Here is a 20,182-nt window from a genome sequence, read left to right on the forward strand (position 1 = left end):
GAGACCAAAAGGGCTCAGCAGCCTGCAGGGAAAGGTCCCCTGAGAATCCATAGTGCTCTGGCAAAGAGATGGTGATCTGAATGAGAGCCTACCACAGGATAATTACTGGCATCCACATTCTCCAAACTGATGCGCAAGAGAAGGGAAAAATTAGATGTTTGAAAATTCTTTACCTAAACTACTGAAACCAGAATACTCATCAGGAAGAGCTCTTGCATTGTTTTCTTTTTACCACCTTGCCTCTGTCTTGCAAACATGAACAACAGATTCTCTAGCCCACAAAAATGTATCCGCAGGGCCCTCCCATCCTTAGGGAAAAAAGATGATGGAATGAGGGACATTAGCAATAGTTTTTGTCATATTTTTCGATACCATCTACCATAAATACGATAACAAGAATAGCTAATATTTACTGATTATGATTATTTACTAAATACCTGTGACTATATCAAACATCTCATGCAGAATGGTTTACATGTGGGCTCTAGAGTCCGGCCTACTGAGTTCAAATACTACCTGTTCCACTTACCAGCTCTGTTGTTTTTCTGCAAGTTTCTAAATATATGTGCATTTATATCTTCATCTGTATAGTGGAGACAGCGGGGAGAAAACTGCGTGTCCTGTAGACCACTGTGAGGAGTAACTAGGGAATACACAAAAAGTGCTTAAAGGAGCACTTCATACATGCTGATGTAAATGCAAGCTTCCATCACTACTTATTTAATTATTATAACAAACGTATCTAGTTGACACAATTGTTATTCGCATTCTACACATAGGAAAACTTCAGAGGCTTTATATCATGCGCCAAAGTTTCATGGTTAGTAGTCACTGGCAAAGCTTGGAATTGAACCCAGACTGATTTTAGAGCCCAAGCTGTTACTCATCATTCCATCATATTTTTTATTTAAATTAGAGTTATCACTGGATTCCGCTAGACCATTTATTCACATGTGTATCTTGGCAGATTTTGATTGTATATTTTATTTGCTTGTTCATTTGAGAGGGTGAGGGATAATTGAGTTGGAAGCCCAAGGGTCTTTAGTTTTGCCTGGACTTCTTGTCTGTAGGACACCCCAGGGAGTTCCACAGGTCCCAACAACAAATTGGATGTTAATTGGAACTCTTTCTTTTCTAGGGATTTTCCACAGTGTTATCTGCAATTTATAACAATGATTTTGAGGAACAAAATCATCAAACAAATAAGTATGCATGCACACACGTGCACGCACACACACACGTACCATATGCTCAGGATGGTTTCAATTTTTAAAAAATTGTACCTGAAAGTCCATGAATGTAACTATTACTTCTCTTTAAAAGCAGATTAATTACCCTCCAAAAATAACCCCATTCCTAATCAATATGAGATAACTGGTTTTCTGTAGCTGGGGTCAGGATGAGTCAGAGGAAAGAACTCAGTTACTTGATACAGTCATTTTCCAGCAATGGTTTATATCAAAAGTCCACATTCTGGTTTAACTGTGATGCTGCAAAATGAGAAATGATGCTTAATGGAGTGATCTGCTGCACATATTAGCTCAAATGCTGAATGTCTTCCTCCAAACTCTTCTGTTTTGTTGTTGTTGTTGTTGTTTGTTTTTTTTTTAGTTCAGTTCATGGATAAATTTGGTCAACAGCACTGCTGAAACTGATTGTGTATAATTCAGGTCTGTTTTGGATTCCTTTGAAGAAGATCCAGTTACAGAGAATACCAAAAGGACCCTATTTTAAATAAATAGTGATGCCACATTCTACACCATATTAAATTGTGTTTGTTAATGTTTCACAAGCATTATAAATACTTGTTGTCACTTGGCATTCATAAGTTCTTGCAGCATTTGGTCTGAAAGCTGAGCAAAGTAGGGGTAATACTAATTTGTGAAGAAAAGTACTTCCAGACACTTCTTATGCTAACAACCTTTAGGCAGTGTTTTAAAAGGTCATTCATGACTTGGTTTTCCCATTTCACAGATGAAGAGACTCAGGTACAGAAAAGATTTAAAATGTGCTACTAGGTGGCAGAACTGGGCTCCCAATCCAGGAAGTCTGATTGCAGAATCCATGCTTAAACCTTCTCCCCAAACTAGGTTATCAATAAATATTTGTAAGCTGTGTGCAGTGACTTACGCCTGTAATCCCAGCACTTTGGGAAGTTAAGGTAGGAGGATCACCTGAGGCCAGGAGTTTGAGACCAGCCTAAGAAATACAGCGAGACCCTGTCCCTACAAAAAATAAAAAACATATTGCCAGGCATGGTGGCATGGATTTGTAGTCCTAGCTACTTGGGAAGCTAATGCAGGAGGATTGTTTGAGCCTAGGAGTTCAAGGTTAGAGTGAGCTATGATTTTGCCACTGCACTCCAGCCTAGGTGACAGAGTGTGACTTTGTCTCTAAAAAATAAAAAGTAAGTTTTTTAAGTAAATTAATTATAATGCGAGATTTAATTTGGAGAACATACCAAGGTCCTATGGCAGAAGACATGACATTTAAAAGTTAAACAAGGCTGAGCACAATGGCTCATGTCTGTAATCCCAATACTGTGGGAGGCTGAGGCTGGAGCATTACTTGAGCCCAGTAGCTTGAAACTAGCCTGGCAACTTAGTAAGACCCTGTCTCTACAAAATAATTTAAAAATTAGCCAGGCATGGGGGTGCACGCCTGTAGTCCAAGCTACTCGGGAGGCTAAGGTGGGAGGATCGCTTGAGCCTGAGAGGTCAAGGCTGCAGTGAGTTGTGATCACACAATTGCACTCCAGCCTGGGCAACAGAGCAAGACCCTAACACAATTAAAAAAAAGTTAAACACACTCATTAGTCGCATGAATTGATTCTCGTTTGACCTTTTTTTTTTTATATACTTTAAGTTCTAAGGTACATGTGCACAACGTGCAGGTTTGTTACATATGTATACATGTGCCATGTTGGTGTGCTGCACCCATTAACTTGTCATTTACATTAGGTATATCTCCTAATGCTATCCCTCCCCACTCCCCCCTCCCCACAGTAGGACCCGGTGTATGATGTTCCCCTTCCTGTGTCCAAGTGATCTCATTGTTCAATTCCCATCTATAAGTGAGAACATGTGGTATTTGGTTTTCTATTCTTGCGATAGTTTGCTGAGAATGATGGTTTCCAGCTACATCCATGTCCCTACAAAGGACACAAACTCATCCTTTTTAATGGCTGCATAGTATTCCATGGTGTATATGTGCCACATTTTCTTAATCCAGTCTGTCACTGATGGACATTTGGGTTGATTCCAAGTCTTTGCTATTGTGAATAGTGCCGCAATAAACATACGTGTGCATGTGTCTTTATAGCAGCATGACTTATAATCCTTTGGGTATATCCCCAGTAATGGGGTGGCTGGGTCATATGGTATTTCTAGTTCTAGATCCTTGAGGAATCGCTATACTGTTTTCCACAATGGTTGAACTAGTTTACAGTCCCACCAACAGTGTAAAAATGTTCCTATTTCTCCACATTCTCTCCAGCATCTGTGACCTTTCATTTAATGAACAATATATCCACACTGAGGTGCTTTATCTTCCTACATGCTGATATTGATTAGAGTGGAGCATTTCTGGAGAATGAAGCCACATAAGATTCAGCATCTTTTCAGCATGGGCTGTAGTTAATACCCTCATCTTCTGCAAAGGTCCAGCTGGTTTAAGGATGTGAATCTCCTGCAGCTTCATTATAAGAGCCTTGATAAGTAAAACAACAGCAAAATGAGGATTTATTGGGTGCATGCTATATGCCAGGCATGTGCTAAGCACTTAAAATACATTATCTAATTTAATCTTCACAAATTGTTTCTGTTTAAAGGATGGGGAAACAGAGAGGTAAACTATCTTGCTTAAGGTAACACATTTAGGAAAGTCATTGCCAGAACAGTTTGACCCCAAGGTAATTGCCTTATCTGCCAGTTGTACTGCGTAGTGCACATTCCTAAATCTTTTCTGTTTTCCTGCTGTGACTTATCCAGTGCCTGGTGCCATGAGCAGATACTGGTACCTGCTGACTTACTGAAAGATCAACTGGTTGCTCGATTGAAATGGAAAGTTGAGTGATTTTCTCTGGAGCAATGTTTCTCATACATGAGTGTTCATATGAATCACCTGGGGATCTTGTTAAAATGCAGATTCTGTTTTAGTAGGTTACAATAGGGAATAAGAGTCTGCATTTCTAACAATTCTGCATTTCTAGTCATTCCCAGATAATGCTGATGCTGCTGGCCCATGAGCGCTATTCTGTATAGCAAGGCTGTAACCTGAGCTGCCCAATGTGGTAGTCACTAGCCACAGGTAGCTATTTCAATTAATTGAAATTAAATTCACTTCTTCATTCACACTAGTCATACTGCAAGCACTCACTAACCACATGTAGCTATTGTCTACCATATTATACAGTGCAGATATAAAGCACTTTTTCCATTCCCAAACGTCCCATTGGACTACACTGTTATAGAATATTCAGTGAGTATAGAAAAAGAATCTGCTTTAAGATTCCCAATTACGTTCATATCTCATTTAATTGACCTGGAATTTTGTCTCCCTTCTTGTTTTGTCCTATTCATATATAAGTCGCCTGAACATTTGATGGGAAACAGAAATACTGCACAAAGAATACTGATAAATACATATATATATATTTTTTTTTACTTAGGAGCCAGGCTTGAGGGAAAAAAAAAAAAGTCGCCATTTTTAAAATAACACAAAATTATCACGACAGTGACAAAAGCACCAGAACTTTATTGAAAATGTTCTAATTAGACTCAGAAAACATCTGAGGGTGTATCTGCAAATAGACACTCTCTGGTCCCTTTGAAACACAATGTGAATTTTCTCCATATGTAGCTTTGTTAAGGACTGAATTTCCATGAATGTCCGAAGGTCTAGAAGCCATAGTCATTGTCAACAGAGCAAGGAAAATGACTTTTGATCATTGACAATATCCTTAAAAATCACTTTTTCCAATCCTTTCATTTTATAGATGGGTAAAGGAAGGCTCGAACAGGAGATGTAATCTGAAGTTCTTGGTAGTTAGAGCTGGTCCTAGGTGCAAAATGATATTTGCTGAACTAGTATGAATCTAATTCTGTGACTCCCCACTGTACTCTTTGCCTCTAAATGACACAGTGATCACTGAAATATAGCACTGCTTACTTCCATTTCCTTGTACTCTTTCAAAATATATATGGAGACATTAGATTCAGAAACAAATATACATGGAGACATCAGATTCAGAACAAATTGTCTGGAATAGAAATGAATAAGGCTACAATATTTATAAAGTGATTTCTCTTGTATCAGTAGTATTTATTCATCATAGGAATTTAGAAAAAATGAATAAAAATGCATAAAATATAAATCATCCACAATTCAGTTATTCAGAGATACTACTATAAAGTTGGTGATTATGTAGCCTTCTTATTTTTTCTGTGTCCATAATTAATAAAAATATATGTTGCATATTCTTTATGAACATTTTCCTGCATCATTTCATAAAATTCGAAATCATTTCTAGTGTCTGAAGTATTATTTCATTGTATGATGATATCAAAAATCAAATATTTTAAAGGATTTTAAGCCTTCTGATGCAAAGTTTCAAACTTTCTTCCAAAAAGCTTGTACTCATGTATCTAAAAGACAATATATAAAAGTAAACTCCCTGAGAACATGGACTGTGGCTATTTTTCCAAGGTTCTATTCCACAGAGTTTAGAATAGGACCAAACACATAGTGGACCCTCAATAAAAGTTTGTTGAAGGGAGTGAGAGCAGGAAAACATATGTTAAGGGCTTGGCCAAGAGCCTAGCACATAATGAGGCTTGATACATGTTAATTACAATTATTACTTTCTTTGACGTTATTATTATTCACATTCACACTGCACCACAATATTTTGATAGGTTTATTTGAAACTATGTCTAAGAATAAACATAAAACTTTTGAAAGACTCCAGCTACTTCCTTTGTTTTCTCATATGGATTACTTCTGTTGTTGAATATCTCTGGAACATGTTCAGTGTGAAGCTGGCTTCTGTACCCCTCCCTGCTTTTTTGCCAGCATATTTGTAAAACTTCTTCCTTGTTGTCAATTGATATTTACTGAGTCTCAAAGAACAACATACTGGGGCAAAGTAGCCTGAGCAAAATACTATTAAATTTATGAAAAACAAGGAAAATGCTAACAGGCCTGCTTTTCAATAAAATGCTTTAAGTGTGCTGGTTAGACTCACATACTCCTACTCCCTTTTTGGGGTGACTATATAATGGGTTAACAACATTGGCTTTAGGTTGGAACTTGGAGTCTTCTTCCATTCTGGCTGTGTGACTTTGGACATGTTCCTTGGTCTCCTTAAGTCTTGGTTTCCTCACTTGTAATAGCGGTGCTTATTTCTCAGGATTGACCAGAACGCCTAGGATAGTGCATATGAAGCTCTTGGCAGCAACTCTAGCTCAGATAGTCGCCATTGATACTAGAACTTCATAAACACCAGTGATTGAGAATGATTATGTGTCAGTTTTATGTTGCCACAGTTCTGTTTTACAGACTTGACATTTGCTTCCAAATTCTAATATATTCGTAAATTTGATTTTGCTGGGCTTACCACTTGGGGAAATCTTTCAGCAGGTTTTATTGAGCCCATTTTCTGCTTAGACAAAATGAGACCCCAAATTGCACAGTAAATGCTTCTGGTGTGCTAGAGATTCAGAAAAATGTTGGAACTGAAACTTTAACCAAGGCATCTCCATTTCCGCTTTAGAGTGTTAGACTACTTCATGGTAATCATGCAAATGGTGCTGGTGATAATAATGCTCATCATGATGCTGATGGAAGTTTACATACAATGAGTGCTTTTTTTGACCAGGCCATATACATTTATACACATTAACTCATTTAATCCAACCATGAATATAGGTGATGTTTTTCCTAGAATTTGAATTTATTTGTCTAGGATCATACAGCTGGGAACTGCAGACATGTGACCAGAAACCAGTTCCATCTGATGCCAAAATCTATGCTTTGAACCACCACAATCTGGCCAATAAAATCAATCATTCAGAAACTAATACCTGCTCTCAGCAAAAAATCAGGGAGTACATATTTTTGTGATCATTGAAAGAATGTCTTTGAAATCACCAGCATTGAATATGGAACCAGATTAATATTGGAACTCTGTTTCCTATTTGCAGTCCTATTTAAGATGAGTGAAACATACCCTAAGCCCTTAGTCTTTCAAATTTAAAGTTCAGTGGAGTTGATTTTTAAAATCCTCTTGGAAAAAATATATGGGCAAAATCCTGCTTTCCTTTATAAGGAGATATTTATTTTGCCCATATTTGTTAGCTCTCTGGTAGAGTACAAAAAGAGGGACAAGACAGCAGTTCATTCAAACAGAGAAGTCATCTGATTGAAAATACACTAATAATCCCATTATTTAAGAAAGACCCTGTCTACAGGAAATCCCTACCAACAACTAATATCACATCAAAAGCTAAAACAGGGACTAAAGTACACATACAATAGCTTTGCAAATTTTACAAATACAGCTGTGTGGGGTCCCAAGGTCATTCTGATACGTCTTTAAAACACGTGGATTGAAGGCATGGATCTTATTTAAGATCATTTAATACCGTATTTACGATCTTATTTAAGATCTAGACATTGAGAAGTGTGTAACTTTCCATGGGTCACTGACTTCCTGGTCAAGTGCATGCTTTTCTCAACCTCTTCTTAACTCAGTTTGTTTTTATCTGAGAAAACTTGAGGAAAAACTAGGGATTCAGCCACACAAGCAGAACCCTAGAGGAAACTGAAGGGAGGATACATATGGCGAGAAGTACTTGGCCTATGTCCTGCCCGATTTCTTCCAAGACCCTCTTAGTTTTCATTTATGCATTTTGTAAATAATTAAGGGAGGTATCTAATCAGAAAAGGTATTGCATTCACTGTCTGCCCTTCAGTTATTTCAGATTTGACTGTGTGGTGTGTTCATATCACATCATTCAAGTGGGCCTTGAGGGACATCTGACCTAGTTGAGCAGCTGTACCTTTAATAAAACTGCCAAAATAAGTATGACGTTTTTTACGCAACTGTGAGAAACACATTAAAGACACATTGAAGATTACTTATATTTTATTATTATATTTAGAACATAAATGATTGTGACCAGACAGCTTGATTTCATGATGATGATGACGATGACAAGGATGAGGACAATGATAATGATTATGGTGATAGTACTTAATATTGTGGTATACTTACCATGTGCCAAAGACATAGCTACAACTTCACATATTATCCCATTTAATCTTTTGAACAGTCACAATGCAGATACTACTAATATACCTGTCTTGTAGACAAACTGAGGCTTAGACAAGCCAAGCTATTGTCCAAAGTCCACAATAGATTCAAAATTCAAACGTAAGCAGTCCAGTTCCAAAACGAAGACCCTTAATCGGGGGGGCGGAGCAAGATGGCCGAATAGGAACAGCTCCAGTCTCCAACTCCCAGCCCGAGCGACACAGAAGACCGGTGATTTCTGCATTTTCAACTGAGGTACTGGGTTCATCTCACTGGGGAGTGCTGGACGATCGGTGCTGGTCAGCTGCTGCAGCCCGACCAGCGAGAGCTGAAGCAGGGCGAGGCATCGCCTCACTTGGGAAGCGCAAGGGGGAAGGGAATCCCTTTTCCTAGCCAGGGGAACTGAGACACACAACACCTGGAAAATCGGGTAACTCCCACCCCAATACTGCGCTTTAAGCAAACAGGCACACCAGGAGATCATATCCCACACCTGGCCGGGAGGGTCCCACGCCCACGGAGCCTCCCTCATTGCTAGCACAGCAGTCTGTGATCTACCGGCAAGGCAGCAGCGAGGCTGGGGGAGGGGCGCCCGCCATTGCTGAGGCTTAAGTAGGTAAACAATGCTGCTGGGAAGCTCCAACTGGGTGGAGCTCACAGCAGCTCAAGGAAACCTGCCTATCTCTGTAGACTCCACCTCTGGGGACAGGGCACAGCTACACAACAACAACAACAACAACAAAAAAGCAGCAGAAACCTCTGCAGACGCAAACGACTCTGACAGCTTTGAAGAGAGCAGTGGATCTCCCAACACGGAGGTTGAGATCTGAGAAGGGACAGACTGCCTGCTCAAGTGGGTCCCTGACCCCTGAGTAGCCTAACTGGGAGACATCCCCCACTAGGGGCAGTCTGACACCCCACACCTCACAGGGTGGAGTACACCCCTGAGAGGAAGCTTCCAAAGCAAGAATCAGACAGGTACACTCGCTGTTCAGAAATATTCTATCTTCTGCAGCCTCTGCTGCTGATACCCAGGCAAACAGGGTCTGGAGTGGACCTCAAGCAATCTCCAACAGACCTACAGCTGAGGGTCCTGACTGTTAGAAGGAAAACTATCAAACAGGAAGGACACCTACACCAAAACCCCATCAGTACATCACCATCATCAAAGACCAGAAGCAGATAAAACCACAAAGATGGGGAAAAAGCAGGGCAGAAAAGCTGGAAATTCAAAAAATAAGAGCGCATCTCCCCCGGCAAAGGAGCGCAGCTCATCGCCAGCAACGGATCAAAGCTGGACGGAGAATGACTTTGACGAGATGAGAGAAGAAGGCTTCAGTCCGTCAAATTTCTCAGAGCTAAAGGAGGAATTACGTACCCAGCGCAAAGAAACTAAAAATGTTGAAAAAAAAGTGGAAGAATTGATGGCTAGAGTAAGTAATGCAGAGAAGATCATAAACGAAATGAAAGAGATGAAAACCATGACACGAGAAATACGTGACAAATGCACAAGCTTCAGTAACCGACTCGATCAACTGGAAGAAAGAGTATCAGCGATTGAGGATCAAATGAATGAAATGAAGTGAGAAGAGAAACCAAAAGAAAAAAGAAGAAAAAGAAATGAACAAAGCCTGCAAGAAGTATGGGATTATGTAAAAAGACCAAATCTACGTCTGATTGGGGTGCCTGAAAGTGAGGGGGAAAATGGAACCAAGTTGGAAAACACTCTTCAGGATATCATCCAGGAGAACTTCCCCAACCTAGTAGGGCAGGCCAACATTCAAATCCAGGAAATACAGAGAACGCCACAAAGATACTCCTCGAGAAGAGCAACTCCAAGACACATAATTGCCAGATTCACCAAAGTTGAAATGAAGGAAAAAATCTTAAGGGCAGCCAGAGAGAAAGGTCGGGTTACCCACAAAGGGAAGCCCATCAGACTAACAGCAGATCTCTCGGCAGAAACTCTACAAGCCAGAAGAGAGTGGGGGCCAATATTCAACATTCTTAAAGAAAAGAATTTTCAACCCAGAATTTCATATCCAGCCAAACTAAGTTTCATAAGTGAAGGAGAAATAAAATCCTTTACAGATAAGCAAATGCTTAGAGATTTTGTCACCACTAGGCCTGCCTTACAAGAGACCCTGAAGGAAGCACTCAACATGGAAAGGAACAACCGGAACCAGCCATTGCAAAAACATGCCAAAATGTAAAGACCATCGAGGCTAGGAAGAAACTGCATCAACTAACGAGCAAAATAACCAGTTAATATCATAATGGCAGGATCAAGTTCACACATAACAATATTAACCTTAAATGTAAATGGACTAAATGCTCCAATGAAAAGACACAGACTGGCAAACTGGATAAAGAGTCAAGACCCATCAGTCTGCTGTATTCAGGAGACCCATCTCACACGCAGAGACATACATAGGCTCAAAATAAAGGGATGGAGGAAGATTTACCAAGCAAATGGAGAACAAAAAAAAGCAGGGGTTGCAATACTAGTCTCTGATAAAACAGACTTTAAACCATCAAAGATCAAAAGAGACAAAGAAGGCCATTACATAATGGTAAAGGGATCAATTCAACAGGAAGAGCTAACTATCCTAAATATATATGCACCCAATACAGGAGCACCCAGATTCATAAAGCAAGTCCTTAGAGACTTACAAAGAGACTTAGACTCCCATACAATAATAATGGGAGACTTCAACACTCCACTGTCAACATTAGACAGATCAACGAGACAGAAAGTTAACAAGGATATCCAGGAATTGAACTCATCTCTGCAGCAAGCAGACCTAATAGACATCTATAGAACTCTCCACCCCAAATCAACAGAATATACGTTCTTCTCAGCACCACATCGTACTTACTCCAAAATTGACCACATACTTGGAAGTAAAGCACTCCTCAGCAAATGTACAAGAACAGAAATTATAACAAACTGTCTCTCAGACCACAGTGCAATCAAACTAGAACTCAGGACTAAGAAACTCAATCAAAACCGCTCAACTACATGGAAACTGAACAACCTGCTCCTGAATGACTACTGGGTACATAACGAAATGAAGGCAGAAATAAAGATGTTCTTTGAAACCAATGAGAACAAAGATACAACATACCAGAATCTCTGGGACACATTTAAAGCAGTGTGTAGAGGGAAATTTATAGCACTAAATGCCCACAAGAGAAAGCAGGAAAGATCTAAAATTGACACTCTAATATCGCAATTAAAAGAACTAGAGAAGCAAGAGCAAACGCATTCGAAACCTAGCAGAAGGCAAGAAATAACTAAGATCAGAGCAGAACTGAAGGAGATAGAGACACAAAAAACCCTCCAAAAAATCAATGAATCCAGGAGTTGGTTTTTTGAAAAGATCAACAAAATTGACAGACCACTAGCAAGACTAATAAAGAAGAAAAGAGAGAAGAATCAAATCGACGCAATTAAAAATGATAAAGGGGATACCACCACCGACCCCACAGAAATACAAACTACCATCAGAGAATACTATAAACACCTCTATGCAAATAAACTGGAAAATCTAGAAGAAATGGATAATTTCCTGGACACTTACACTCTTCCAAGACTAAACCAGGAAGAAGTTGAATCCCTGAATAGACCAATAGTAGGCTCTGAAATTGAGGCAATAATTAATAGCCTACCAACCAAAAAAAAGTCCAGGACCAGATGGATTCACAGCTGAATTCTACCAGAGGTACAAGGAGGAGTTGGTACCATTCCTTCTGAAACTATTCCAATCAATAGAAAAAGAGGGAATCCTCCCTAACTCATTTTATGAGGCCAACATCATCCTGATACCAAAGCCTGGCAGAGACACAACAAAAAAAGAGAATTTTAGACCAATATCCCTGATGAACATCGATGCAAAAATCCTCAATAAAATACTGGCAAACCGGATTCAACAACACATCAAAAAGCTTATCCACCATGATCAAGTGGGCTTCATCCCTGGGATGCAAGGCTGGTTCAACATTCGCAAATCAATAAACATAATCCAGCATATAAACAGAAGCAAAGACAAGAACCACATGATTATCTCAATAGATGCAGAAAAGGCTTTTGACAAAATTCAACAGCCCTTCATGCTAAAAACGCTCAATAAATTCGGTATTGATGGAACGTACCTCAAAATAATAAGAGCTATTTATGACAAACCGACAGCCAATATCATACTGAATGGGCAAAAACTGGAAAAATTCCCTTTGAAAACTGGCACAAGACAGGGATGCCCTCTCTCACCACTCCTATTCAACATAGTGTTGGAAGTTCTGGCTAGCGCAATTAGGCAAGAGAAAGAAATCAAGGGTATTCAGTTAGGAAAAGAAGAAGTCAAATTGTCCCTGTTTGCAGATGACATGATTGTATATTTAGAAAACCCCATTGTCTCAGCCCAAAATCTCCTTAAGCTGATAAGCAACTTCAGCAAAGTCTCAGGATACAAAATTAATGTGCAAAAATCACAAGCATTCTTATACACCAGTAACAGACAAACAGAGAGCCAAATCAGGAATGAACTTCCATTCACAATTGCTTCAAAGAGAATAAAATACCTAGGAATCCAACTTACAAAGGATGTAAAGGACCTCTTCAAGGAGAACTACAAACCACTGCTCAGTGAAATAAAAGAGGACACAAACAAATGGAAGAACATACCATGCTCATGGATAGGAAGAATCAATATCGTGAAAATGGCCATACTGCCCAAGGTAATTTATAGATTCAATGCCATCCCCATCAAACTACCAATGACTTTCTTCACAGAATTGGAAAAAACTGCTTTAAAGTTCATATGGAACCAAAAAAGAGCCCACATTGCCAAGACAATCCTAAGTCAAAAGAACAAAGCTGGAGGCATCATGCTACCTGACTTCAAACTATACTACAAGGCTACAGTAACAAAAACAGCATGGTACTGGTACCAAAACAGAGATAGAGACCAATGGAACAGAACAGAGTCCTCAGAAATAATACCACACATCTACAGCCATCTGATCTTTGACAAACCTGAGAGAAACAAGAAATGGGGAAAGGATTCCCTATTTAATAAACGGTGCTGGGAAAATTGGCTAGCCATAAGTAGAAAGCTGAAACTGGATCCTTTCCTTACTCCTTATACGAAAATTAATTCAAGATGGATTAGAGACTTAAATGTTAGACCTAATAGCATAAAAATCCTAGAGGAAAACCTAGGTAGTACCATTCAGGACATAGGCATGGGCAAAGACTTCACGTCTAAAACACCAAAAGCAGCGGCAGCAAAAGCCAAAATTGACAAATGGGATCTAATTAAGCTAAAGAGCTTCTGCACAGCAAAAGAAACTACCATCAGAGTGAACAGGCAACCTACAGAATGGGAGAAAATTTTTGCAATCTACTCATCTGACAAAGGGCTAATATCCAGAACCTACAAAGAACTCAAACAAATTTACAAGAAAAAAACAAACAACCCCATCAAAAAGTGGGCAAAGGATATGAACAGACATTTCTCAAAAGAAGACATTCATACAGCCAACAGACACATGAAAAAATGCTCATCATCACTGGCCATCAGAGAAATGCAAATCAAAACCACAATGAGATACCATCTCACACCAGTTAGAATGGCGATCATTAAAAAGTCAGGAAACAACAAGTGCTGGAGAGGATGTGGAGAAATAGGAACACTTTTACACTGTTGGTGGGATTGTAAACTAGTTCAACCATTATGGAAAACAGTATAGCGATTCCTCAAGGATCTAGAACTAGATGTACCATATGACCCAGCCATCCCATTACTGGGGATATACCCAAAGGATTATAAATTATGCTGCTATAAAGACACATGCACACGTATGTTTATTGCAGCACTATTCACAATAGCAAAGACTTGGAATCAGCCCAAATGTCCATCAGTGACAGACTGGATTAAGAAAATGTGGCACATATACACCATGGAATACTATGCAGCCATAAAAAAGGATGAGTTTGTGTCCTTTGTAGGGACATGGATGCAGCTGGAAACCATCATTCTTAGCAAACTATCACAAGAACAGAAAACCAAACACCGCATGTTCTCACTCATAGGTGGGAACTGAACAATGAGATCACTTGGACTCAGGAAGGGGAACATCACACACCGGGGCCTATCATGGGGAGGGGGGAGGGGGGAGGGATTGCATTGGGAGTTATACCTGATGTAAATGACGAGTTGATGGGTGCAGCAGACCAACATGGCACAAGTATACATATGTAACAAACCTGCACGTTATGCAGATGTACCCTACAACTTAAAGTATAATAATAATAAATAAATTTAAAAAAAAAAAAAAAAAAGACCCTTAATCGCTGTATCCATGGTTTCCAAGCTATTTTGAACACACATCCTGTCAGTAAAACATTTTGAGGATACCCTCTTCTTTGCACTCATTTATTAATAACTAGTCTTATGCTAATATACTATGCAAGGAAAAATATAGATAAAAGTATACATTTAAAAGGGTGAGCCATAGAAAAAATAATGTTTTGGTTGTATTATATTTATCAATGGTATGAAAGTGTTTTCACTCTCATGAAAATGAAATAATAATAAAAAATATGCTTGAATATGCTTTAGTATTTTTGAAAATTTTTGTTTCAGGCTTTCTGAATTAGTAACTCAAAGGCACAGTTATGAGGCTTTTGGTTTTTTGCGTGTGTGTGTGAGACAGGATCGTGCTCTGTCACCCGGGCTGGAGTGCAGTGGTACGATCTTGGCTCACTGCAACCTCCTCCTCCTGGACTCAAGTGATCCTCCCGCCTCAGCCTCCCAAGTAGCTGGGACCACAGGTGCATGCAACCATGCCCCACTAATTTTTTATATTTTTAGTAGAGACAGGGTTTCGCCATATTGCTCAAACTTGTCTCTAACTCCTGAGCTCAAGTGATCCTCCTGCCTCAGCCTCCAAAGTGCTGAGATTACAGGCATGAGCCACTATGCCCAGCTTGAGGTTTTTAAAACATTACTTGATCATAACTGAAAAAGATGCCTCAGAAAGATCCTTAGATTGAAATGAAAGATAGGCATTGCTGGCTGTGCTTTTGATACCAAGATATCTGTGTTTCAATTCTACCCACCAATTACTCCAGGATTTTTAAAACGTCTGCTAGCAAATTGCTGTCTTTTCTAGTGTCAATCTATTGTTATTATTCAATAAAAGTTTTGTCTTTATATTTTTTTGAAAATTTCTTTAAAACTTAGTTCAAAACCTCTGAGAGCAGATTAATCAAGTTTATAAGATCATTTACAATATTTTAGGAAGATTGTGTGTGTGTGTGTCTGTGTGTCTGTGTGTGTGTGTTGTAGGGACAAGTTCTCACACTGTCACCCAGGCTGAAGTGCAGTGGCACGATCATAGCTCACTTTAACCTCAAACTCCTGAGTTCAAGCTATTATCCTACTTCAGCCTCTTACTTCAGTAGCTGGGACTACAGGCATGTGACACCATACCTAGCCATTGTGTTTAATTTTTTAGAGATAGGGTCTTGCTATGTTGCCCTGGCTGCTCTTGAACTCCTGACCTTAAGCAATCGCCCCGCCTCAGCCTCCCCAAATGCTGGAATTACCATTAGAGATTTTTATAGGCACATCAAATATATGGGTACATCCTCACATCACACATTAGAAGAGTCATTTCCAAAAAGAGTTTCTACTTTCACATTGCTTTCTGCATAACATCCTTTTTTTCAATGGTTAACAAGAAAATAACTAACTTTATTTTTATTTTATTTTATTTCATATTTTATTTTATTTTATTTTATTGTAAGCGGGTCTTGCTCTATGCCCCAAGCTGGAGTGCAGTGACACGATCTCGGCTCACTGCAGTCTCTGCCTCCCACATTCAAGCGATTCTCGTGCCTCAGCCTCCTAAGTAGCTGGGAATACAGGCATGCACCACCATGCCTGGCTAATATTTGTACGTTTAGTAGAGACGGGGTTTCACCATGATGGCCAGTCTGGTTTTGAACTCCTGGCCTCAAATGATCCGCCTGCCTCAGCCTCCCAAAGTGCTGGAATTACAGGCTAGAGCCACCACTCCTGGCCCTTTTTTTCTCTTTTTGAAAAGAGTTTTTCTTTGTGTCCTAGATGCTTGGTTTTTTATGACTTACTAATTGTGATAGTTTCAAGCTATCATTAGCTGACGTCTCAAGACACAGTATGCACAGGGCATGGTTCAGTGTTGATGATGATCCATATATAAAATATTTTTCATGTTTGCACTGGGAAAGGCTGGTCTTGAGAGATTTGAATAACTCGTCTGTTTTAACCTCATAATATGGCCAATGAGAAATAGGAACAGTGTTTGACTCTGCCATTTTCCTACTCACTGCGCTTACCTTCTTATCACCAACTTAATCACCTTGAGCAGATATGGGAGCAGGGAAGCTGATGGGTCTTTAATAGTATCATATTACATTCTTTCAGTCTTGGGAATGACCAGAAATCTCACCATTATGTACTGAGTGAGTAATGCAATCCTGTAAGAAGGTTACTTTGGTATCAACAACAACAAAAATGCTGGATGGCAAAGCAAGGCTCAAAGTGTATGACATTCAAAAATCAGCTTTTCAAAATGTTTGCAGTGTGGCACAAACAAATGAAACTCTCACAGTGCTAGGATGTTGAGATGAAGCATGATCATGGTGGGAAAGTTACGTTGCTATAAATAGACCTGGTCACCGGCATTCCCTGCCTTTGACCCTGCCACCACTCCCACCAGAGTTATATCACTCACTAGCTTTTAAAAACACTCTAAATTATGAAAATATCAAACATATATACATATAAACAGGTAGAGAGGTTAGTTTAACTCTCTTATACCCATCATCCAGCTTATAATTGATCACTTCATGGTTAATCTCTTTCATTTGTGCTCTCCATACTCCTGAAATGAATTATTTTAAAGCATATTCCAGGCATAACATTATAGATATTATGATATAAATCTCCAAAATATAAAGATCTGTTTTTCAAACATAACCCACTGTACCATTATTACACCTGAAAGCCTAACAGTAGCCCTTTAATATCCTCAAATATTCAGTCAGTTTCCAACTTCCTTAAAGATCTCACAAATATTTTCTAGTTCACTCATTCAAATCAGGTTCCAAATGAGGTGCATACATTGTAATGGATTGATATGGCCCTTGTGTATCTTTTAATGTATAGAATTTCTCTCTCCCTATTTTTTTCTGCTTGCATTCTTTTCTTGAAAATACTAGATCATTTTTCTTGGAGAGTTTCCCACAGTCTGGATTTTGCTGGTTACACCCCTTGATATTATTTAACATAGTTCTCTCTGTTCCCCCATAAATTGGTAATAGGATCCAGTGATTATCACATTAATATTTGATTCTTCTACAGGAATACTTCAGCGGCAGTATCTGTACCTCCATCAGTAGACACATAATAACTAGTTCTCTTTCTTTTAATATCCATCAGTGACAATTGTCTACATCCATTATTTCATTGGAAGTTGCAACAGGGTGAAGAGTATCATTCTATTTTTCATGTATTAGCTGGAAAAAGCCTATAAAGAGAAAGTTTTTCTCATGAATTATTTAGTTAGTCTGAGATGCAATTCATATGGCATGTACAAACACACACAAAAAGCTTGATACTTACGTTATCAAAACAATGGGTTGGTACCTTAACATCCTTGGAAGGTGATCATTTATATATTTGGTTTTATGAGTAATGTTATGATTTAAATAATTTGACATCACATACTATGTAGCCATTATTTTTATACATTCTCAAACCATCTATGGCCAGAGAGAGCCTCCTTTAATTGGTTCCTATGTCCTTTTTAAATAGAATCCCAGCAGTCTTTGAGAGCTTCCTTAATTTCTGGTAAGATAAGGGTCATCATGTACATTTCATGCTTAAGACAGGAAATCAGCCATTGCTCCAAGGAACCCTGGTTAAGTTTCATAGGAAATGGTATTCAGAGGTCTAGACATCATTTCATTTTCAGCTTTGGTTTGTAATGTTTTATAATGTAAGTGTGCATGTGTGCATTCACACATGTATGCACTTGTGTGTATTTCTCTTCTTCTCTCTTAGATAAATAGTACTATGCTATACATGTATTTCTCGACCTCATATTTTTAAATTAACAATATCCAATGGAGTTCATTCCATATCAGTATCTAAAGCTATTCTCCACTCCTTTTATACTTGTATAGTACTTGATTGTGTGGAGACACAATTGTTACTTAACCAGTCCCCAGCAATAGACATTTGCTGTTATAAGTAATACTTTAACAAATAGCCTTGCACATATATCTTTTTTAACTTGCCTCCTCTAACTTTATAATCATGTCTAATAGGTTAAGAAAATTGCCTAAGCTCTCACAACCAATAAGTGCTGAGCTGGAATTCAAGTGCCACATGGTTGTCTTGCTCCAGACCCCAGGAGCCCCGATATATATTTGCTGTCTTTCAATTTTCCCAGGACCGCTAACACATCAAACCTGGAATTATATCAGTTCAGTGTAGAGGTACTGCTAACCTGAGGCTCAGAGTAATAAAAATAAGAAATAGTCTTGGTTTACCATTACTTGATAAATACAGAGTTTTAGGAAGTTGTCTTTCAGAACTTGGGTCTGTAGAAGGAAACAATAGTAGTTCTTAGTGGTTCAAAAAAAAAAAAAAGTTGAGGTACACCATTCCCACCTATGCTTGAAACTAGAGTTTGCCTTTTCCTGGGAAACAGAGAGAACACACATCACTGACATTGCTTGCCCAGGTCTCAGACCGATCACTTAGGTCACCTTTGTGCAAGGAAAGCCACACATTTTTAGTGTTTGTTTTCTTTCTGGAACCATAGCAATCTTCTGGAGGAATGTAAGATGCTATATTAAAAAGTGCTAGACTAGGCCAGATGCAATGGCTCAAGCCTGTAATCCCAGCACTTCGTGAGGCTGAGGCAGGTGGATAACCTGAGGTCAGGAATTTGACACCAGCCTAGCCAACATGGCAAAACCCCATCTCTACTGAAAATACAAAAATTAGCCAGGCATGGTGGCAGGCACCTGTAATCCCAGCTACTTGAGAGGCTAAGGCAGGAGAATTGCTTGAACCCAGGAGGCAGAGGTTGCAGTGAGATGAGATGGGGCCACTTCACTCCAGCCTATGCAACAGAGCAAGACTCCATCTCAAACAAAAACAAAAACAAAAACAAAAAACAACCAAAAACAAAAAAACAAAAAACAAAACTAGACTATATGCAAAACTCCTAAAATCCCATGCTTATGCACCAAAGATAATTTTCAAGGCCGCTTTCCTCTGATCCAAGGTTTAGCCCCCATGTAATCTAATATTTCTGCTCTTTAAATGCTGTACATCCTCTTAGAGAAAGAAATGTGACCATCCTTCATGGCCAAATTTTAATGTATAGAATTTGTCTCTCCCTATTTTTTTCTGCTTGCATTCTTTTTTGAAGCCATTTTGCCCTTTGGTGTCTTCATGAAAAACTGTGAGTCCAAATTTACCTCTTTTAATGACACATTAAGTAAAGTGCTGGGCATGAACCCATATCATCCATTGGGCCTCATTATCATCAACTAGAATGGTAGCTCCAAAAGGGCAAGATTGTTTGCTTTTTAAATTATCACTGACTTTTCAATGCTTAGAACAGTGCTTGGCACATAGTGATGCTTAATAAGTGGTTGAACAGGTGGGTGGATGGATGCATGAGTGGATGGATGGATGGATGGATGGATGGATGGATGGATGGATGGATGGATGGATGGATGGATGGATGGATGGATGGATTAGGGCTTCTGAAATTTGAACAGTAAGTCCTGATGTTAAACTT

General features: G+C 39.0%; 1 protein-coding gene across 16 annotated transcripts in view; it reads left to right on the forward strand.

Annotated features, from left to right (window-relative positions):
- CADPS (calcium dependent secretion activator) overlaps positions 1 to 20,182 on the forward strand; it is a 489,640-nt gene that overhangs the window by 77,743 nt on the left and 391,715 nt on the right. The gene's annotated exons all lie outside the window — the stretch shown is intronic.

This window comes from Theropithecus gelada, chromosome 2, assembly GCF_003255815.1.
Source record: "Theropithecus gelada isolate Dixy chromosome 2, Tgel_1.0, whole genome shotgun sequence".
Taxonomy (NCBI): Eukaryota; Metazoa; Chordata; class Mammalia; order Primates; family Cercopithecidae; genus Theropithecus; species Theropithecus gelada.